Genomic DNA, 24,162 nt, shown 5'->3' with positions numbered 1-24,162 from the left:
TAGTAGAGTTGGATGAGAAGAGGGAGTAATTTCTGATGGTTTCTCTTGAGTTCGAGGGTTTCTCTGAGTTTCCACAGGGCCCCTCAGGTGGAGGGGAGGGCAGTGAGATAATGGAGTCCAGCACCAGCTACAGTAACTTCTGCTTATCTCTTTTATACACTGAATCAAAGCGTCCTCACCTCACTAAAACAAAAACAAAAACAAAAAAACTTTTCAAACACTAATCCAACTTCCTTGATATGTAGAAGGCAAGACGGATGCTGAAAGAGGACTATTTCTTACCCACAAAATATTAAATGCGCTTAGCATTGAAAGAATCATCCAGAAACTCAATACTCCAGTTAGGTTACTTTTCCTTCTTGAAAAGTCACCTTCACACTGGGTGTTTTGGCTGTAGATCATGCAGTTTTTTCCATGAGTCAAAAACCCTTGTTTGTTGGGGAGCTATGGAAACAGAAGGTTTACAAGGTGCTGCACTGTCTTTCCAGAACTACCTTGGTAGGAAGGCTCTTTTTTATTTTTTCTCTTCTGCATTCTCTTTTGTTATTTCAGTAATTGGTCTACCTGGACTCTGGGGACACTTAGGCACCTGGTTGTATTGATTCTTTTCACACTTCAATTTGAAAAGGGTCTTTTGCCATAAAATACACCTACTCTGATTCCTTTCTGCATTGCCATTTTATTTGGGAACTGCTTGGCCTTAGCAACCCCTACTGATGGATACATGTGAGTTACAAGGAAGCCATGTAACTATAATTCTAAGTGGTTATGGTTATTTATGGCATGAAATTTAGCAAATGCATCTGTTGCTAGCAATATTCTACTTCATGAAATTTTAGAAAAAAAAGTCCTCTTAACACTGTGTTGATTATTTTGGTTAAGATTCGTTTTATGATCATCTCATAGATGGTAACTGATGTGATTATTAATTATGGCTATTATCCTGATTATTATTATTATCATGCTGTAGAGATGCTGAGATTGGGGCCCTCAATACAATGGAATTTTCCAGCTAAAAATAAGAGTGATCACAACTAAATTCCTATTATGTGCCAAGCATCTTATAAACATATCTTTTGATCTAATCTTCACAATCAGCCCCATTTTTTTTTCTAACTGGGGAAGGAATTCAAGCTTTGCCATGTTTAGTCACATGTCCAGTGACTCACGGCTGGGAACCAAGGGTCTGGATTTGGACCTGGCTTTGCCTGACTGCAAGGTCCATGTTCTTTGTCATCTCAGTGGACTGCTGTCCTTGTACATACATGCCATTACAGGTCCCTTTGGCTAGAAATCTGCATCCTTTTCTTCTGAAAGCAGATTCAAAGCACTATTTAAGCTTTTCTAGGTAGCTCTGAACTATTGTTAAGACTTTCAAGTTGCCACAATAACACAAATATTCCTGTTCACTAAGCATCTACGTGAAATTAGGTGAGAGGGCTCTACATATGTCAAACCTGCACAAGATCCCTACAAAGTGCATACCATTTCATTGAAACTAGGGCTGAGTAAATAAAAGCCTAAAGTAATAGAAGGTAACTTATCCACTTTAGAAGGCAGGGGCGAGAAATGAACCAGGTCTTTCTGACCCCGGAGCTTCTGTGTCCACACTGCCTTGCAGCTTTTCAGAAATAACAGTACACTACGAAGAGGTGGAGGCACCTCATGTATGTTTTTGAATTATATAAAATCAACTATGTGGGTTCAGGAAAGAGAAAAGAGAGTGAATTAGAAGCAAGGCAGTTTCCTGCTTTTAGGCTAAATGAACAAACATGCGTCTGTTATTCTCTTCAACTTCTCATTTCCTTCCTCCTCCCTCCCACGGCATTAGCTTCTTGAGATACAGAGGACGGCTCGTGTGTCCAAAGATATATGTCTTCATAGAAGCCAGCTCCCATGTCCAGGCACACTGCTGATGCTCAGCTGTCCCAACGCCGTGGGGAGAAGGAGCCGGCCTGACCTACTGTAGGATGGACACTGTTTGCAATGGGATATCTTGCTCAGGTATCTAAGGTCCATAAGAGAAGAATATTTTACCACCTCTTCGCTTTTCTATAACCCTTGTGTCTGGTACATAGGAAACTCTCAAAGCATCAAATATTTGTTGATGTATGGTTGAATTAAATGCAAAAAAGAATGTCAAGTTGTTTAAAGATTAAGAAATGAATACTTAAGGGCTGTAAGGATTTGTCAGAAAGTTTATCTCCACGTCAATTGACCCCGTTAGATATTTTTAGTGTGTGTGAGTTTTTATTTTCAGTCCCTTTTCTGCCTCCTCCCTAATCGTGAGCTCTCACTTCCAGTGTGCGAAGGTAAATCACATGTATGTTATGGTCAGGTGCAAAGAAAGAGTGAATAGATTCCAAGGGCGGACAACTGAGCTCTAACATGAGCACTAGGACATCTGTGTTGGTCACTACAGAATTTCCGTTCCCTTTGGGCCCTCAGCCACTTTTCGGAAAGGGAGCAACTGGCCCTGAGTTAATGATATTTTACTGTAATCATTGTGACTGCTGCCATTATGACTATAATAACGTTCTTGTATCTTGTCGAATACTGAGATGCTGCTAATTCCCTTTAAGGGAGTGATGATTTGCAAAAGACAAAAAGGCTTTGTTACCCAGTAAGCTGATTTATAGTGTCCCCTTGCAAAGATACTCAAAAGGGTGATGGGATTCCATGGTTTTGTGCTGAATTATATTACCCTATTATTGGTATCTTATTATTATTATCATTATTATTTAAGTAGGCTCCATGTCCAGCGTGGAGCCCAATGTAGGGATTGAACTCATGACCCTGAGATCAAAGCCACAGGTGAGATCAAGAGTCAGATGCTTAACTGAGGAAGCCACCCAGGTGCCCATCCCACAACTTTTGATTCATTAATTTATCAAACATTAACTGTACACCTACTCAGTGCCAGCTCCTCTCCTTGAAAATATTGTGGCAGAGAAAACCACATCCCTGTCTTCATGGAGCCCACGTTGTATTAGAGGTTTCTATTCGGATCGCAGCTAAAAATTTCTCTCACCCCCATCATTCTCTGTGACCTTCAAAAAATCCCTGAACACTGGGTGGGGCAGGTCTTGATTTTCCTGTTGCACAGATGAAGAACCCCCCCCCACCCCACCGGACTCTCCTCTTCCCATCTGGCAGGACTCAGGAAGTATAGGATAGAGGAGGCAAAGGAGCTGAGTCCATGAAGGAGTGTGCACAGGTGTGATCACATCTGGGGGACGTGACAGCTGTGAGGCCTGATGTCCCCAAGCTGAGCTAGCTGTGGATTCAACCCTCTTTGGAGCATCCGTTCTGGCAGACATGTCGCCTTCTCTGTGGCTCCTCCTTCCCCCAAGGATGGGTCACGAATACCAAGGAAGGTGCTGCTGGGCCTGGGGGGCCGCGGGGCCCTTCCTCCCTCAGCTGTCCTGTGTGGCCTGTGTGTGGCCCCATGAGTGCAACCTAGCATCTATCCTCATGTACGAGGGCTTCACGCGAGAGCAGTGACACATCTATCTGCAAGAAAGGACATGTTCGTCCCAAACAGGACATTACGCCTCTGCAGAGACTCGCCGAGAAAGCATTTACCACAAGACACAAATTACACGTGTTCCTTGTCCAGAAGCATCTCTTAAGTGTTGAGATGCCCATTAATTCTGCGGCAGTGGGAGGGTCTGGTGTGAGGGACACGGAGGAACTGCAGCAGTGACTCCTCAGCCTTCAGCTCACGGGGCCTCCGCCCCGGACAACACGAGGAAGGACTGTCCCTCGTCAGCAGAGAAGGCCGAGGTGCCTTGCGGCAGGGTGTCTTGGGGGGCTGAGAAGAGTGGAGAAGCAAAGGAAATTCCAGGACCCCCCCCCCCCCCCCCCCCACACACACAGAATGGCCCAGGCAGTACCCACCCCCCACCTTCCCACCAGCTCCGCTCTGAAACCTCGTCACCTACTTACCCTCAAGGCCAAAGACATACGTTAAAGTAACTAGGCCCCCCCCCCCCCCCACACACACACACACAGACTCCAGAGATTCCTCACTTGCTCAGGCCAACAACCCTTTGATTCCTGCTTCCCACCCCCATCCGGGGGCACTTCCCATTTTCTCCAGGGAATCTTTCGAAACATCCAGGCACGAAAATAAATCAAATCTTGTGTGTCTGGCTGGTCATTCTCTCAGCTCTCCAGTGAAAGCGACTCCGTGGCTGGCCTGACAGGCCGTGAGGACTGACAAACGTGCAGTGAGAGAGACGTGCCGCGTCCACACTGGCTCATCCGTGTGCCAAGGCAGGGCCCAGGTGGGTCTCGCTGTGTGCCTCAGTTCCGCACTACCCTCTCTGAAATTAAGTTTGCTCTGGTGAGGAGACTACAAACACCCACAACGCAGGGCTATGGTGTGAATTAAATTAATTAGATGCACCCCAATAAAAAAGAACACCTCATTTACAGGGGCACCTGGGTGTCTCAGTTAAGCATCTGACTCTTGATTTTGGCTCAGGCCATCATCTCACGGTTCGTGAGTTCAAGCCCTGCGCTGATAGCACAAAGCCTGCTTGGGATTCTCTCTCTTCCTCTCTCTCTCCACCCCTCCCCTGCTTGCTGTCTATCTCTGTCTCAAAAAAATAAATATATAAAATAATTACCAAAAAAATCTCATTTATTAAAAAAAAATCAGATGCCTCACCAGCATGAGGATGGGGACTTACAGCTAATTTCTGATCCTTCAGATGTATTCTGGGACCACGTGGAGGTATAGCACATTAGAAATCTGAAAGGGCTGTCATTTCCGTATTTAATTCGATTATTAAAGTGTTTAATGACAAAGGGTGTCCCTTTCATTAGAGTCTGTCACCCACCCAAGCAATGACAACCATGTATTCGTTCAGTATGAAAGCACTGCACGCCATTTTTCCTTCAGCGATCCAGAGGAGTCGGGAACATTATCACCATTGAAGATGGAGAAATTGAGGGTCATGTATGATTGGTGACCTCCACAGGGACACAGGCTGGCCACCCCAAGCCCTCCCATTGCCGGGTGGGCAGACTAGCACGTGCAACGCCTCCCTTTCACCACCAGCTGCTTCCCAGATAAGTCTGATAGATCCTCTGAGAGGCAAAAACAAGAGCAGCGGCAGCAACAACAGCAACAAAAAACTCAACAAGAATTAATCCCTTCCAGAATCTTCTCTGCAATCTTTTACCTATAAGGAGCGATACAAAGGTGGCCAGCTCAGCTGTGTGGTCCAAGTGACTTCCCGGTGACAATAACGATGTTATCAGAGGCTTGCATCCCCACGAATGCAATCGCTAATAACGTAACTCACGAATCCATCCTCGCGATGTAGCCTCACTCACCAGGAGCCTGGTGATCATCTGCTGCCAAACAGGAGCTCTGGGACACTCTTTCTGGCACTTCTGGAACTCAGTCCCTGAGAAAGAACATTCAGGAAAAACGTCTGACCAGTCGAAGGGTGAACAGAAGACAAGAAGGATGGATGCATGTTAACGTTTGTCCCAAACAATTTTGGATTTGCTCCCTGGGCCTAGAAATCAGGGCTCGCTAATAATATTCATGCTTAAAAGTGCACAGGCGGTAAGAGTGGCCCCCTGGGACTCTCTGAGGAGGCTGGGGGCTTGAGGCAGGAGCACTGAAGGTCTGTATTACTGCAAACCGCCTCAAAAGCCTATTTTGCCAGCTATCGTTTGGACCTTATTGGTTCTAATTTGTTGAAAAGGGGGAGGGGAGGAGACACCCAATACCATCTGCTTCATTGTTTTGTGGGAAAATGTATGCAGTTAAAAGGGAGAAAAACACTATTTGCCCAGTCTGCAGCTTTCGGCGCTCCCCCACAACTATTTGGCCAGAATATATTAAAGACTGTAATGTTTTGTTACATGTCCCAGGGCAAAAGAAAAAAGGGAAAAAAAAAAAAAAGGAAAGATCAGGCTATCACTTATTAGCTTTCTGTGCCTGGACCCGTCCAGTTGATTCGACAGCGCGAAAGATAGTGGGGAAATCCAAAGGTAAAGGTTAAACTCTGTTTTATTATGTTTACAGGATTTAAAGGGTAAGTCAGGAAGTGCTTACATAACATCAAGTGAAAGTGGTGGATTAGTAACCAGAGCGGGACTTAAAAGCGGCCTTAATCCCCCGAATCTCCAGGGGTGAAAGGTCAACCTCTAACACCAGGTTGTGTAAAGAATGGAGAAGCCACAAGCTTCTGTTTCATCGTGGCCCTGCTAATCCACTGAGGAAATGAGCCACCGGGGGTGGGGGGTGGGGGGGTGCAGAGATAAACCCCTCCTCCCTGGAAGCCACCTGTGAATTCAGCCAAGGAGGGAGTGATTACAGTCAGCAGGGCCCAGGGCACGGGGTAGACAGACAGACACAGCCCCCAGCTGCAGGGATCGGAGGCGGTAGGGGGCCTTCCTCAACCTTGGAGGGGCCAACCGGGCCGGCACCCTGCCAAACCCCGTACAGAGACCCCTGCTTTTCCCCCAACAAGCTCTCGTCATCCTGAAAAGTGGGCTGTAGACCAATGACAGGCACACGCACGCGCACACGCACAGCCTCGTCAGGAATCCTGGAAGGGGGTAGCTGACATACTGAAAGATTGAGCAGCTGGGAACATGGGCCCAAAGAAATATTAATAAACCCGCTCTTCCTCATTTGTTCTCTTGCTTGCTCTCCTCTCTGGCTCATCAAAAATCGCGGCGGGGGGGCGCGGTAAGAAACTTTTCTTGCTCATGAATATAAGATTTAAATAGATCCTCTAAAATTATAGTCAGCCCTGTCCCCTAGGATTTTGACTACTTTGGGAAGTAATTACCTGTAATATCTTGAAGTGTGTTTATCCATCTGCCCCTCTGACTGTCTTTGTGCATTTCCATTTACCTGTCTTGCTCCTTACTGATCGCGTGTGTTTAACACAGCCTAAGACACAAAAATAAACCCAAAGGCAAGTGTGACATCATATGGACATGAAGCACTTTTTTGAGAAGCCTAAGATCAGGGACAGAAAAATCTAGGACTCAGTTCCCTCTCTCCTCCATCTCCCTTGGTATCCATGTCAGGCCAGAAAAAGTAGGGTCAACTTCCTGATCCCCCATCCCTGGCTTTGCCCCAGGAAAGCATCTCTCTCTAAATTCCCCTGTGAAGCCACAGTGCGTTACATGGAACGTTTTACGTCCACGACTTCGTAAACGTTTTCCTTCCGTGCATGGACAAATCAGAACTTTGGATACAATCAATTTACGAAAGAAAGTTCCGACGCATTTCAGCACAAAGCTAAGAAAGCTCTAAGAGTGGCCGTCCCCTATTTATTCTGAGCTGGCCTTTATTAAATCACTGGTGAAAAATACGGAGATTTGTCTTAGCTGTAGTTTCATCATCTTAAAACAGCAGACGCATTTATCTTAGGAAATCGCAGAAGTCGGGCGCTGTGCAGACTGATGGCTTGGAGATGCTCTTAGCATTAGTATCTGATTGTCTCGCCTAAGGTGTTTATGACGCGTACAGCTGCTAATAGCTTATGCTGTTCATTTTTTACAGAATTTGTGGTTTAAGCATTATGCTTAGAATATCTAAAATATTTCTTTCCTTCTTTTAAAAAATGGCATAAACTGTTTAATGCGAAATGTGAAAAGTGCTTAGTTGCAAGACTTGACTCTCTGCCACCTCTTTTTTTTTTTCTCCCCCTTCGGAGCCCTCAACTCTTTCCTTGGTGTTTCAGAGCCTGGCTTGTTCCCACCAACTATTCTTCATTAAGTCAAAACTAATAACCTAACCGCATTTGGAAAATGAGAGCGAAAATTGAGTATTCGCTTCCCTTGGGATAAGTGTTTAAAAAATAGATCGAACATGGGACTCAGGTGCACATCAGGAGGATGGAGCTGAAGCCTGCCTGCTACTTCAGGGGAGAAGGTGCAGACAGCAGCATTATCAAACACCCCAGGGTATCAGAATCCCAGAAAAACAACAACAACAAACAACAACCCTTATTATTACACTGATTTGGTTTTCAAAGGGTCAAACTGTAGGTCTGCATTTGGTCAGTCAGATTGATGCTAAAATGGTTCCCCCACAGAACCCCAACATCCCTCACCCCTAATAGCACTCTGCTAGTGGGGAAGAGGAGGGAAGGAGGTATTTAAGAACTCAAGATCAAAATCAAAGTAACCTTTAAGCTGGAAATTCTGCTCACAGGGGCACTGGTTTTGGAGGGAACTCAATCGGAGAAGCTAAGGAAAGGAATTGGTTTTGATGAATGGGTGCAGGGTCAGAAGCCAAGACACAATGATTTATTTAAGAAGAAACAATTTCTAGGTTGTGGGCCCCAAACTAACCCTTGGAAGGAGGGAGGCACCCGAAGAGGAAGTTGGGTCCAGTGTATTTATGGGACAGAAGTCCTGGGAGATTTTAGGACACCGCTGGCCGACTCATCCGGGATGTCCATCATGGCCAGTGGAAAGGAGCAGGTCAGGGCTTAGGTGAGACATGGAGAGGGGGAGGGGCATGGGAGGAGGAGGGATTATTCCTTCCTAACCAGAGACCTTTCCAACCTCTTTCCTCATCTCAAGATTTAGAGTCTGATTTTTACATGAGAGCAAGCCTGAGGGGAGAGAATTTGCATATTTTCATTATGCCTAAATACAATCCAATGGATTGGAAGAGAAAATGGCTTTGTCCTATTAAATCCACAGGTTGAGGCAAACTTGGGGAAAGCACAAGTAGAAAATAATGTCTTAGACCAAAGAGCTTTATACTCACATGTTGAGGCTGTCACAAATGCAAGGAACCTGGTAGACAGAATTAATATCTAGAATCTAAGAAGATAAGGTTGAATACAATCCCTTGTCTAATGGATTGCCCATACATTCTGTTGAAAGCCACTGAGGCAGATGCTGACAGGGGCGAGGCACTAGAGCAGCCCATTTTCTAGGGTTGAAGGCCACATGTAACCTCTCTGTCTCATAAAGAAGGAAAATAGGAGAAATTAGGGGACAGCTCTGCTGTCCCAGATCTTGGGGGTAGGCTCAGGCAAAGGCCCTGTCTCTTGCTGGCTCTGTGAACTTGGGCTGAGTACTTCACCTTGCTGAGCGTCCACCTGGGATGTGGGGGTGATGTGGCCTCTAAGGGGTCCTGTGGGGTATTGAAAAGGGAAGCTTTGAAGAGCACTTAACACAATGTGAAGAGCAAAGGATGCCCTCCATGACAGCAGCGCTCATTGTCAATTAGCCTGGCAGTTCAGGAGCAAGAGCTAGGCTTCCTTGTAAGAGGCAGCTGTATGGACCTGCTAGGCAGAGCAGTGGAGATACCTGGGTAGGAGAGAGTCGAGCCACGTATTCACAGAGACTGGCTCGGTCCGTGGGCCTAAGCTGCCCTTTCCAGTCTCCCCAAAGTTGCCCTGAACTTGACGAACTTGAACTTGATGTACTTCCACTCCCAGCCCATCAGCAAAGCCATCAATGTGAGGAGCCCCGGAGAGGAGGGGGCGCCTTTGTGGCACAAGAGAATGGGGGGTGATGGAGCTAATTATGAGATTGGGAAGTCCAAGAACCTAGCAGGCAGTCCAGGTTAACTTCCAGGCTTTAGAAATGGAGTCTGGAAGGGGAGCACAAACATGGCTCTCCTTTCACCAAGCAGTTTTCTTCTTTTGACACAGGTTATATAAAACTATTCAAAATGCTTAGGAAACAAAGAAGCATCCTTGTATCCTACCCACCCTCTCCCGAAGCCATGAGCACAGAGGGACAGCTTCTCATGGGATACTGAGGGCTGCTGGTTATGTCCAGCCCATATCCAAACTTCTTTAGGAAAACAAACACCAAAAGATTCTTCAAATTAATCTTAGCTTTACCACAGGACATAACTGCCTTCTTTTTTTTTTAATTAAAAATTTTTTAAAATTTATTTCTGAGAGAGAGAGAGACAGCGTGAGCAGGGGAGGGTCAGAGAGAGAGGGAGACACAGAATCTGAAGACAGGCTCCAGGCTCTGGGCTAGCTGTCAGCATAGAGCCTGACGCGGGGCTCGAACCCACGAACTGTGAGATCGTGACCTGAGCCGAAGTCGGGCGCTTAACCGACTGAGCCCCCCAGGTGCCCCATAACTGCCTTCTTATATTTGTGATGATGGCACCCAACCTCCTGAATCAGCCCAGTTTCTTCTTCACAGAAAGATAAGGACAAAGCTTAAGTATTTTCGTTGCAAACCGCTACCTTTCCAGAGCCATGCTTCCACAACTGTAGAAACGTAAAGAAAGAGTGAGTGACTGGAGTTCCTGCTACAGATTCCACACGTGATCAGCAATGGCAGCCACATCATCTTCTTGGTGGTCCGTGCTAGAAACTTCTCACTGTCTGGTTCTCCCGTTATGAGGAACAATCTTCCAGTTAAACGGATAGGAAGAACAATGAACACTGACTGTGTCCTAGGCACTGTTGTAAACACTGTGCATGAACGGGCTCGCTTCACCTTCACGTGACCCCCCAGGGTAGGTCCCACAGGGATAGTTTGTGGGCAGCAGGGCTGCGGCTCTCTGTGGGTAAAACAGATGAACAACCTCCAGGCAGGGGTCCAACCCAGGACCCTGGGTTCTGGTCTCAGCTCTGTCACCAACCATAAGAGACTCTATCAGGTTATTTGAGCCCCTTAACTTTCATTTCCTCATCGGGTAAATAAAAGGCATCTGACTTCCCTCCACTGTCCTTCTGGATTCTGGAGAGTTACCCCCTTCTTGGCATCCAAAGACTGAGAGCCCTGAAACCATCAATGATTTCTTCCCCCAGTGACATCATGGCTTGGAATTCAGTATTGGGTGTCTTATCTGTTGGAGATGCATTTCTCCAGTGAGTTGGGGGCTCCTTGCTAGTTAGTATGCTTGAAGAGAAGGAAAAAAAAAAAAAAAAAAGGAAAAAAGGAAAAAAGCTTGGAAAAGTCTTTGCCAAATCCAATTTTACCACAGGTGGACCCAGTTACCTCAAGGAGTGTCAAGGGAATTTCAAAGTCAAATTAATTCATTCACATTTTAAAGTGTGAGGGGAAAGTCATTTTTCTTTCTAAGACAGAACAAAAAAAAAATACCTTGTCCTTCTTTATCAAAGCCGTATCTGCATCGTGGTCAAGGCCTTTTCTTTCTAGTGTATCATGGCTTAAGCTATTAAAAAAAATAAGGTTGTTATGTTTATAATGGCCTAGGAAGAGAATTATATCCAAGAAACTTTATAGCTCCTAAAGTATGTCATCCTGTCCTGTACCACACCCTAATTGTGAGGACAATAATTTACTCGTAAAGATTGATAGCTGGCATTTGGATGGAAGTCATTCAGCTATTGCATGAGAATTAAAATAAAATTATCTTCTCACCAAAGGAGTTAGTGATCACCCCAGGCTAAGGCTGAGGTCGAGCTCAGAGGACTCTGGGTTCTGAGGATCTTTATTTCTCTATGAAATTAGTAACTTCCTTGCACATTAAATGAATTATGCTCAATCTTAAATAATTATTTTCAAAACACAGTCCCGCCCAGGCACGTCTAAAAATAGATCTCTTCTCTCAAAACATCAGCCCGTCTTGACCCCTTTGGGCTTTTGTCATTGTCAGAAACATTTCTTCAGAACCCTGATTGCCTCTTTCCAGCCGGCAAAACACCCAGGGACAGTGTGCGTCAGCCACGGGAGCCTCGGGGCTGGACAGCTCATGCATCCATCAGAGATGAAGAGAGATGGAGGAGAGAGGGAGGAGAGGGTGCGCATGTGCGTGTGTGCACTTGTGTGTACGTGTGCGCCCGAGAAACAAAGAGGTAGGGAGAGAGGTGATGGGAAGGAAGGAACCCACAAATAGTCTCTGCTGTCCCATTTCTTTCTTAAACTTTGAGTCCATTTCGGAGACAGGATGTGTTTTGGATAGAATGCCTTGCCTCTCTCAGTCTGTAACACACCTTTGAACTTGCCAGCACACACTAGGGGTCTATCCTGTTCTGTTACCCACCAGTCTAGCCATCTGTCCATATTTCCCCACCCCAGTTATGTTCTGGTCCAGTGTATGTGTGTATATATGTGTATTTGTATATATTATGAGGATATAAACATATGCACTAATCTCAAGTTAAGGGACAGAGAGAGAAAATGGCACATGCACACCCTAAAATATTATGCGTGCGAAACACCTCATTATCTTCTCCATTATCAAAATCAGGAAAGGGAAGGGATACTTACACACTTTGCACTAGAGTCTGTGAATATAACCTCCAGGAGTCTGCTTGTTTCTAGAAAAATAATTAATGTCTACAATTCAAGTTCATAATTTCATTGTTTTTCATATGAGAAACTGCATGATCATAGAAATTTTGAGAAACCCAGAAAAAGAGAACAAAGAAAGGAAAAAACAGTCATCCATAAACCTAGGCTGTAAAGAAAGCTGCTTCCAACAGTCCACTGTGCATGTTCTTAGTCTTTATATTTAGCTTTAATAGCCATAATGTTAGGGTCCAGGTGATTTTCTATCATTGCATTTGTCACTTATAATTGTGTCTTGTTGTAATGTCTTTGCAAACTTAATTTTTAATGCCCAGAAGTAATCACATTGAGTGGAGTGTCATAATTTGCATAACCACCGTTTTTATTGTTGGATATATAATCTGTCCCCAATATTTTGCCCACAAACTTCTGCTACCTGTCCCCCGTGCATTGTTGTTGTTGTTGTTGTTGTTTTGGCTTTTGTCTACTTAAAACACTTTTCTTTTTCTTCCCCAGCAACCTACACCATTTCTCTCCTGCTCCTTAGAATAATTTCCACATTTCATTCATAGAACCCATGGTGTGCTTTGAGTGGCCCCACGAAACCTATGACGCTTGGCTAGACATAGGACACCATCTAGCAGCAGATGAAGGGAACGTCCCTGTAGCCACAGGGCCTGCATTCTGCCAGACCTCTTTCACAAGCTTCCCCAAGGGCAGCCTCAGTGCTGCTGGAATCGCTGTGTTTTGCCGACCAACGGTGTGCCAGACACCCTCTCACTTAGTCCCAACCGGATGGCTGGTCCTTGGGGCCAGACAGCATCCCAGGGGTTCTTCTGATACTCTCTATAGCACTTAGCAGGAGGCTTTGCAAACTGGAAGCACTTAGCAGGCAGCAGATGTGAACAGAGCCTCATTCTTGTGAGTACAGGTTGCGCGATTTCTAGCTTGATCTCGGTTCCCTTTGATCCTCACTCACTGAGCACCTCTTACATTCTGGGCTCCATGCTGGGTATGGTGGAAAAAACAAAGCATCGTTTAACGATATCCTTGCCCAAATCTCTCATTTAGGAGAGAAAAGAAACCAGAGGCAATGGTTAACTGCAATATAAGAAAGAGTTTGTTAAGCAACAGTGATAATAAAATAAAAGGTACCACCCATCAGGCTCTTCTTGTGTTCTCTGAGTTGAGCTCACCTTGCACAGTTCCTGTGGGGGGTGGTCATCGTCCCCTTTTCTAGGTGGCCGAGCCGAGGCCCACGGTGCTCAGAAGCAGCCCATAGAGAAGACCCCAGGGGACCAGAGAAAAGAAAAGCCACTTAACCACTGGAGGGAACTGGAGATTTCACAGGTAAATGCTATGTAAATGGGGACTTGGAGGCTTCTCAGATTTGGAAGCCTGAACATAGAGGGAAAAGGCAACCCAAGTAGAAGAAACCTTCTGAGCAAAGGCTTGGAAATCTGATGGGACTTTCAGAAGGGGTGACCATGTGGAAATGAACTAATGTGTGTAATGCACAAAGATAGGCTCAGAGGGACTGTGGAAGGGATGGCCAGGACATCTGAGCATGTACTATAAACCAGAGACCTTATTTACTTTATTTCACTGAGATAAGACTCAATGACCACCCCCATGGTGTAGTATTATTGCCTCCATTTTAAGGCTAAGGAAACAGACTGCTAGTAAGTGTCAAGTCCAAACACACACACCGTCTTCCCTGGTAGCTGAGTTGGGAGGTCAAGAGCACAGGTCTGAGTCCCGTCCTTGTGCTTGGCCACTGCAAGAACACGGACCAGCTACTCCCTTGGGCCTCGGTCTCCTCATTTATGATCGGGCCCTGATAGTGGCACCTTGCACACAGGCCAAATGAGTGAACATTCCACTTTTGGGAGGCCTGATGTGGGGCCTAGTACTGGGTACCTCTAAGTCACTGAAGGTTCCCCTGTGTTCTCTTACCCATATTTCCAACCACCACATCGTAGATCCTTCAAAGAGTTTCCTTTCCCTGCATAGTAGAGCCATCTCTTCCCTCCCTGGTCTGCCCAAGGCCCTCACTGCCAGGGGCAAACACATAGGCTCTGCAAACACTCCATGGATTGCTCTATTGACTTATTTTGGCTTGCACCTAATAACTGCACTGTTTCTCCCTTCAACTCTTTTGAGCTCTCAGAAAGCAGGAGGAAGTCAACTATTTCTCTTACATCCCACAAGATACTACCACACCGGTCCAATAGTTTGCAGGTATCGGGCACAGGTTCATGTTCATTGATTCACAGCCATTTCTCAAAGTCTTTGGTGTGGTGAGGAGGGCAAGGGAACCCAGAAGGTTGACTGCATGAGGAGGATGAACATCCCTTTTGTCATTTTTCAGGTCGCATCTCAAGGCCAACCATGGCCCCTGAGTGGACGAGTGGACGGGAAGCTGGCTGAAGAGCTGGGTGATCCCCGCCCCGTGTGGGAAGGGAAGAAGAGGTCTGAGGCAGATCTCCTGGGGAAGATAGTGCCAGCAGTGGGTCTCTTCTCAGAGAGAAGGTGATGACAGAGACAGCACAGCTGGCACCGGGTGGCTGATATCCAGGTGGGGAGAGGCAGAGGACATGTCTCCCTAGTGGGCCTTTTGCCTTCAAGGACTCCATCAGCTACTGGCTGTGCGGGGCCACTTCCCACCACAGGGATTTCCAGCCTCAGTTTGGGACCCTCTCCCCCCGCAGCTTCCAACCCCCGGCTCTGCTTCTGTTGCTGATTCCCTTTGTGTGTCTTCTGACCCTTTGTTGCACCCAGAAGCTTGCATTTTCGGTGTTGCGTGTGTGTGCCGTTTCAGTGTCTTTATCAATTCTATCTTCCTATTTATAGTACTTGTTTTCTGACATCACCTTGTTGCATTCTACCTGCTTTTCTCCAGGTTGGTTATGTGCATGTACACTATTTTCTTAATTTTGCTATTTTGGACTCCTTAAGGTGGGTGCTTGTCATTAACAATACTTTTAAAAACCAGCACTTTTGTAGTACATACTACGCACCAGGCTGTAAGGAGCGCTTTGTGCATCTCAACTAAACTAACTCTCACAACATCTACCTGATATAGAGACCATTATCATTCCTATTTCCCAGAGGAGTAAACTGAGGCACAGACAAGTTAAGTAATGATAAAATCATGCATCTAGCAAATGGCAGAGTCTGGATTAGAACCCCGGGCATTCTACCTCTAGAGTTTTGTTTTTTGTTTGTTTGTTTTTTAAGCACACTTCACACGCAGTCCAGAGCCCAACACAAGGCTTGAACTCATGACCCTGAGGTCATAACCTTAAAATTACGACCTGAACTGAGATCAAGAGTCAGATGGCTTAACCAACTGAGCCACCCAGGCACTGCCCCAAGATTTCACTTTTAAATCACTTCCTCTGCCGTCAGTCCATAATAGTAATGGATGACACCACTTGTGGGCTTACTGTGTGCCTGGCTCTTGCTGGGTGCTTTATGTTTTTTTGCTTAACTTGATCCTAAAGTAGAGAATGTCATTATTCCAGTTTACAGGTGAGGAAACCAAAGCTACAGGGATGTAATATCCATTTTGTTTTGAGAGAGAGAGACAAAGAGACAGAGAGAGAGTATGTGAGGAGGGGAAGGACAGAGAGAGAGGGAGACACAGAATCTGAAGCAGTTCCAGGCTCTGAGCTGTCAGCACAGAGTCCAGTGTGGGGCTTGGACTCATGAAGAACTATAAGACCATTACCTGAGCCAAAGTTGGATGCTTAACCGACTGAGCCACCCAGGTGCCCCCAAAGCTACAGAGATTTAAATGCTGCCTCTGCTTCTCTGCAGCTGACGTTTAGTTTGCCTACAGGGATGAAGACTCGAGAGGCTACACCCATAGCCTGTGGGGACTATCTTCATTCCTTTCTTATCTTTTTAAATAGCACGAGCTTTAAGATTATGGATTTACTTGAATCATGTTAAAGGAGAATTGTAAAATTCCAAAGAAAATAAACAATATCTGAACTCTCCCTAACATTAACAATGGCAATAAGATCTTGTCCCATGGTTCTGGTAGGAGAATCAAAGCAAAGGCTGTGGTCTGTCCGCATCTGCACAAGGTTGGGGCTGACGGTGCTCCTTCACGGAGAACTTCGGTTTCCAAGCCCCTGGCTTACTGCACACTTGGAGCTTGACTCACTGGCTTTGATGGAACCTTAATGGCTCTTTTTCTGTTTGGATGCCCATGCCCAGAGACCTCCAGGTGATAGGCGTGTGGCCTGTAAATCCAATGATGGAGACGTAAGGATTGGCAAAGGCCGAGCTCTCTTTCGGAGAGGTTCTGGGAGCCCATCAGCCTCTGGGACAGTGAAGCTCTCCAATTCGGGTACCTGGTAATGGAAGGGTGGACAGGATCTGGAGGATGGACAGCTCCAAGGCTGTCATTGCTAAGTCACACTGTAACTCTGTCACATTGGTTGGTGACATAGTCATAGGCTTCCTTCCTTTCTCTCCACTGCCATAAGGAAATAAAACTATGGGAATTAAGGAGACATAATTAACAAAGGAAAGCTAGATTCCCTCCCCCCCAGCAACTGAAGACATACACTATTTCACTGAATACCCACAACAGAGCTAGGAAGAAGTTGCTATTATTCCCATTGGACAGATGAAGATACTGAGGCTTGGATAAGCAGGGTCACCAGCCAGCAAGACGCAGCACCTACTTTTACCTGGAGCCTCACTGACTCTCAAGTGGGATGCTACCTCACCATGCAGCCTCCCTGGGAAACTCCCTCAGGAGGGATAGGCTGGGAAGTGGCCAGCACCACTCAAGCCTGGGAGATCCTAGGCCAGCACTTGGGGGACAAAGAAAAGACACGCAGGAGCCTGGCAGATGCAAAATATCAGAACCTTGACTGGTCCAGTTAATCCAACAGCGTCAGTCCTCTGTTTGCGCTCGGACTTGAACACGAGGCTAGGGAGGTGGAGGGCAGTGCAGAGTGCATGGCGGAGCCTTAGGAAAATGACAGACCCTGGGCTGTACTGCTGGGGGGGGGGAGGGGCAAGAGGGCAGGTGTGAGCTCGGTAGGACCGGATGTTACCGAACCTGAACAATCAGTCTTCTGAGTGTTGCATTTACTGCTATTACTCAAGTAAAGTGTACCTGACTCTTAAAAATACAGATAATTTTTTTAAAAAATAGTCTTTAATCCCACAACCCCATCCAGGTGGCATGGGGGCAAAATTAAAAGCTATACATGTGTAGGCCTAGGAAGTTCAAAGCGTGGAGAAAGGCAGAAAATGAGAGACAATCTGCCCCCTCTTCTGATCCTCAATCTCTACTCTTAGTGGTCAACACGATGAACCGTTTTGTTCTTACAGAGAAGTCTGCCTTTGCCTGTAGGTGAACATCACAGATATTCTCTATCTATACTTATTTATATATCTTATCTATTTGTACATAATATTCTATTCATATATATCTCTATTTATAGATTATACTTATCTCGTTTTTCACACGAGATTGTATTACACCATTCACCTCAGCTTTATGTTTTCACACTAACACTCCTCCGGAGATCGCTCCATGTCAGCGTAACCTCACACAACACTCTTTTCACTGACTTCCTATTTGTCCATACAACAGGTATATCCCAAAAGTTTTAACCAATCCCATAACGGTGGGCACAAATGCTTCCACTTCCACCCTTCCAAAATGGTTCATCCAAATTACAAAATATACTCTAGTGAATAACATTGCACATTTACTTCGACAAATATTTGCAAGAATATGCATGTATTTGAAAGATAAATTTCTACAAGTGATCTTAACAGTCAAAGGGAGCAAGCATGCATTTCTAGTTCTCGTAAATACCACCCAGTTGTCCACTAGAAAGGTTATCCAGACTCACATGCCCACCAGCGGCATAGCAAGCCTGTTTCTCCACGTAAATTGCCAATTCTCGATATTACCAAATCCATTCATTTTTGTCCATCTGATAAGTTACACAGAATGATGGCTGATGTTATGAAATTGTGAGAAATTACTCATTCCATTTTCTATTTCTATTTTATTCACAAGCTTCATATATATTGTTTTTTGAGTGGATATTATTCTTTATTCTCAGTGCTTTTATGAACTCTTTGTTAATGAAAACAAATGACCCTTTTTGATATGCCTAACATGTTTTTCTTCTTTTTTCACTTTCTGTATATAGTTCTGCTTACAGATACTTTACATTTTTAATTCATCACCATTGCCATTCTGTTCTTCTATAGTTTCTGCTAATACTTCTCATTTTGGGAAACTTATGTAGCTGTGTTTTTACATGTATAAATCTATGGTCCAACTTCAGTATCTTTTAAAATGATCTCTCTCTTACCCCTGAAACTAATGTAACATTTTATGTCCACTATACTTCAGTTTGAAAAAGTATCTCTTTATCCAACAGATTTTAAGGCCTTTTATCTTATGTTTACTACTCACATATATTTGCGTCTATTTCTCTTCTCTCCATTCCATTGTAATAATTTTTTTCACCTGAAATTATTTTCTTCAGGTCCAAAGTATAATATTTATTGTAACTACATAATATATTTGAATACCTGTTAACACTAGTCTCCTCTGATTTTTCTTCTTTTTGGAAAGCTGCAGATGTTTATTTAGGTGAATTCAGGTGAATTTCACATAATACTATCAAGTTAAAAAAAAACTCTCTTGATATTTTCACTAAGATTTCAGGTTAGAGATTAGTTTTGGAAAATTCCTGAGAGCCTTATAAAATTGAGGCTTTCTATCCAAGAACTTGGTACATCTTTTATTAGCACAGAATCACTTTTTGATCCTTAGTTTTATGTATTTATTTATTTTTTAAGCTTATTTATTTATTTTGAGAGCGAACGTGTGAGCAGGGGAGGGACAAAGAGAGAGAGAGAGAGAGAGAGAGAGAGAATCCCAAACAGGCTCTACGATTAGCACAGAGACTGACACAGGGCTTGATTCCACAACTGTGAGATCATGACTTGAGTGAAAATCAAGAGTTGACTGCTTAACCAACTGAGCCACTCAGGTGCCCCACATCATCCTTAGTTTTAAAGTTTACTTCATGTAGGACCTACACATATGATAAATTATGTTTACTTCCACACACAACCGTACATCTATGGTTGCCACACTGGTATTTATTCCTATTTTTTAAAGACCTTTAAAATTACGTTGTTCTTGTAATTAGGGACAAATGTTATTTCTGTATTTTACCATATTATAGTACTTCTCTATCATGAATAAATATTTACTTGGCAAGTTCCTTTTCAATATATGTTGAGATTATCAAATTTTTGACTTAATAATGTGATGTATGACATTGGTAGATAGTTGCATTTTGAACGCCCTCTTGCCTTCCAGGGTTGACGCTTAATTGGTGGAAGCATTATTCTGTGTAGGGTTTTTTTTGTAGTCCCAAATATTTTTCTATATGCTAACATTTTATTGATTTACATTTTTTTCCTATGTCCAAATTCACAATTAAATGTAACTTACCTTTGGTTGATGTTTGTGCATGTGTATTTGGGTGGAGCGGATATGTATGAGTTGTCTGGTCAGTATCCGGATTTATTTTTATTAGTTGCTTACTTATCTCCACCTTCCTGGACTTTGAACCCCTTCAGGGGAAAACGTGGGTCTGATTCATGCGTGACTCCTCAGCATCTAGCTCAATGTTTAGCATCAAGATGGCACTCAACATGAGTCTACAGAGTTGAGTTGGTGGTAGGCTTGCCAGGTTAAGAAATGCTTCAGGATAAGGCTGTCCCCAAAATTGTATGGGGCATTATTGATACTAAACAATTATTTATTATTAACCTGAAATTCACATTTAACTGGGTGTCTTACACTTTTATTTGCTAAAGCGGGCAACTCTAGTGTCTGGAATAAAGAAGGAAGAATATAGTCAATACTGCACAACAAAATGATAATGGTGACTATGGCAATCACACTTTCGTTTCAAAGATTCTCTGAATACTGAAGAGACAAGGGCTCTCCTAGCCCAGGAACCTCTGGGGATCCATACAGAGAGGGCCGTTTGTTGGAATTGTAACTTCTCTGGATACGTGCTTTAGGTCTGTCTCATGATTTGCGTGCTTACCTGGCTTTGGAATGCCACTATCATAAAAAGGGGAAAAAAATAGACCATGTAGGGTTTATAGCAATGACTAATGCAATAAAATAGAAAAACAAGTAAATGGGCATGTTTAGTGAATGAAAGTAGTAATTTTTTTTTTAATTTCTTTCCCCTTCGGCACTTGGCTGAGGCAACCAGAATAGAGCTTTTAGGCCTTGTCACGCTCAGTGGGAACAATAGCAAGCCAACAAAGACTTAAGTGTAGCCACATAGACATCAAGTCATCCTTAATTAGGCCCAGAGAAAACCATTTTCTGGGCAAGCCCGGTGGAGGCCAACGCTGCTGGCTGCCCTCCTCTCACTAGCCCCTGCCCAGAGGGGTGCGGGGCAGCTGCTCTGGGTAGCTGTCTCCTGCCCGTTGATGGACTAGTCTGCAGAGAGGAGAGGGAGGATTTGGTTAGTAGATGGGCACAGACCTGCCATTGGAGGGGATTTCCCAAGTAAGAAAAAATTTGGGAACCTCAGGGAGGAGAAAGAAGTAACAGTGCCAACACTTCCAGCTTGCTGGGCACACTTGGATGTGGTAATTCTTCAATCTCGTTTGCTTTGTTTTGAGTCAGAAAAATCCACACTTCTTAGTCGTTCAGAACGTGTCGTCTCCCTACCTCATAGCCTCATCCTTCAACATCACCCCCCTTTCAGAGCACTCTCTACTTACAGTGAATCTCTTTCACTTCCCAGGAAGCACTCACCTCTAGACCTAATATATTGAATAGAAACAATAATAAAAGATGAGATTATGCCTATAAAGTACTTAATACAGTACCCAGCACATAGTAATATCGCAAGAAATGGTGGCAGGTATCATTATTCTACGCTGCAGCTGACCTGAAGATATGTGTAAACCTTCTAATATTTCACATCACATAAATGAAAACCTTAGAATGCTCACATTTTCTTTTTTCTCTAGTAACTTGGTTTTTTTTATTGTGGGACCCAAGACATGCCACAATTTTTACGACAATGGAGGGTCGTTTTCAGGACTTGCCTCTTTTGGATCCTGAAAATTGGTGAGAACAGCCTAGTCTAAGTTCCTAGAGGGGTGAACCAAGGGATTGCATGTCTGGATAAATGTGACCGATGGCCAAGTGCAAGTTCCCACAGGTTCTGTATGCCTCATACTTGCTCATCTGCTGTCTTTCTTGTTGGTGGGGAAGTGAGGGATAAGAGGGTGGGAGCAGGGAGCCTTGGTTTTCCTAAGCCGAAGTCGGATACTTAACCGACTAAACCATCCAGGTGCCCTCTGCATTTTTGATAGAGAGAGACAGAGTGTGAACAGGAGAGGAGTGGAGAGAGAGGAAAACACGGATTCTGAAGCAGGCTCCAGGCTCTGAGCTGTCAGCACAGAGCCTAATGCGGGACTTGAATCCATGAACTGTGAGATCATGACCTAAGCCGAAGTCAGATACTTAACCGACTAAAGGGAGCCTCGGTTTTCTAAAGAAGATCCAAACTTAAAGAAGCTTCCCAACCCTGCTTACTAACATGTTGTAGATTCTACTCACATTCCTACATGCTTTTCATAAGGTGAAAGAAAAACTGTTATTCTTCACTTCTCGTCAGGAAAGGAAAACATGTAAGAAGCAGCATGTTCTGGGTGGGAATTCAGTCCCTCAGCGTTCATAGGCCCAGCTGTTCACTCCCCTCTCCTGAGGGGGACATTCTGAGCACCTCCCACTCTTCTTGAAGCTCCCCGTGTGCTTGTCTGTCTTCTCTAATGAGCTATGATCCCCTCAAGAACAAGGACTGTGTCTTGTTCATCTGTATTCCCAGCACCTGGCATTTCCTTTTCGTAGCACATAGGAAGCTACGAAATATCAAAAATCAAGAAATATTTGATAACCAAATGAAAACCATAAATAAATGAATCCATCAGTATAGAGATATTATAACTTGTTAAGCTTTTAAAAAAATTCTCTTCCTGTGACATCATTTGCATCTGGGAGCAGTTCAATGGTCCCCATTTCTGTCTGTCAAGATACTTGGGAAGATACCAGCTTTTACACTAGAACCAGTATCCATAACGTATGCATGGGATCCCATGTTCCTGCCGGGACCAGCTGGGTCTCAATCAAGGTGGTGGGAAGAATATGGAGGAGGTGTCGCTTCCCCGCCATCCTGCTGCTGCTGATTCTTAGAACCTGGGCATCTATGTCTGTATGGTGGCATCATATGTGTACAGACCCACTCCGGTCACCCTTTGAGTACGTTCTCTGACTTTCCCAATTCTATGGGCATCTTCACACACATGTGTGTATAAACCAGGTGCTCTTTTCAGATGCTTCAGGTCAGAGATGTTCCTCTGTATAACGATGTCTCCCAACTTTTCATTTTAGAACCATCCTCCTCTACCTAGATATTTTTTTCTCCTGCTGGTCACAATTGAATGGTGCCCTCCCACCATCTCCTGGCAATCCAAGGGGCATATCCATAGACCTTGTAAATACCTTGTTCTAGACAGTTGTCCCTTGTATCTCATTCAATCAGGCTTAAAATAATCTCTTTCAAAATACTATGCCAATTGGGCTTTTCAAAAAGACAATTTTAAGAAGGTGTTTGACTACAACAAAAGTTTTCGCCCCTTGAGAGTGATGCTGAGCACCTCATGTTAGTCAAGAAAGTTGGGGAGATGTGTTTGGGAAAGCAGCATGAGAAGTTCCTGAATGGGTGTTGCCCAGGATCTGTCTGCCAAAGTGCTATGGACACATGTCCTAATCACAATGTGATGCCCAGGAAATGCTTGTCCAATAAAAGATGAGTGATCCAAGGGCAAAGGTAAAAATTAAAAATATCTTGAAATGTTAACAATTTTAACAGAAGAGAACAGGAAAAGTAAACTTGCTTGAAATTTCTGGCCTTTGATTTATTGATGACAATGGCGAAAGAAGAGTTCCAACACTTGGTATGTAATGCATGTGAGATATACATCGCTCTGGTTGAGGGCACATAAAGTCTCTGTTTAAATCTTTGGGAAATCTGTGAAGAGTCTTACTAATGACCCATTTTTTCTTTGCGGAATTCAAAGCTACATTCTGAAAAGGTGACTGATCCAAACCTGCTTCTAGAACACTGAGGTTTATGAGTATGCCAAGGTGATAGCAGGAGAAATTGGCTTATTGTATTCAACAGAAGATTATAGACACTAGCTATTTAAAGCCAAAAAAACAATGACTAAGAAAAAATGTCAAGTTCAACTCTTGGGGGAAATTGCATTGCAATGTTATTTTTGAACACAGTCATCTCCTCTCAACTCAAATATGTAGCTAAGGTGGGTAAAATATAAAAACTAGAATGAAAAAGACAATCATGGTCAAAACCATGACGGACATCTCCATAGAAAGATAAAAGAACAGAAATACCAACAGATAAGCAGGCGTACAGTGGGACACCTGCTGGAGCCCCATTCTAGAAGAAAATAGAGACAAGCAATTCAGATTCTATAGCTCACAGGCTGAAAACACCGCTCTCTCCCATACAACGCACATATGCATGAAGCAGGAGAGCAGAGCTACATTCACTGACTTGAGACAGAAACTGAGCAACTCATCTCTGCCCGTAACAGAAAGCTGGAAAAATTGTCCACATTGTCCTAGGTGAAGGAAGTTTGCAATCATGACGTAAGAGAAGCGTCCAGTGAGCTCCATATTCCCATGGGAGTTGAAACCACAAATGACCAATATGAAACACAGCTCTGGTCTAGGGGCTCCCAGAAGGAGAAAAGGAGGTAACCACAAAATCACTAAACCTTAAGTGATAAGTACAAAAATAAAGGAAACAA

Source organism: Hyaena hyaena, unplaced genomic scaffold, assembly GCF_003009895.1.
Source record: "Hyaena hyaena isolate Hyena2069 unplaced genomic scaffold, ASM300989v1 scaffold_91, whole genome shotgun sequence".
Taxonomy (NCBI): domain Eukaryota; kingdom Metazoa; phylum Chordata; class Mammalia; order Carnivora; family Hyaenidae; genus Hyaena; species Hyaena hyaena.
The sequence above is the reverse complement of the archived record's forward strand: the minus strand, read 5'-3'. Positions refer to the sequence as shown.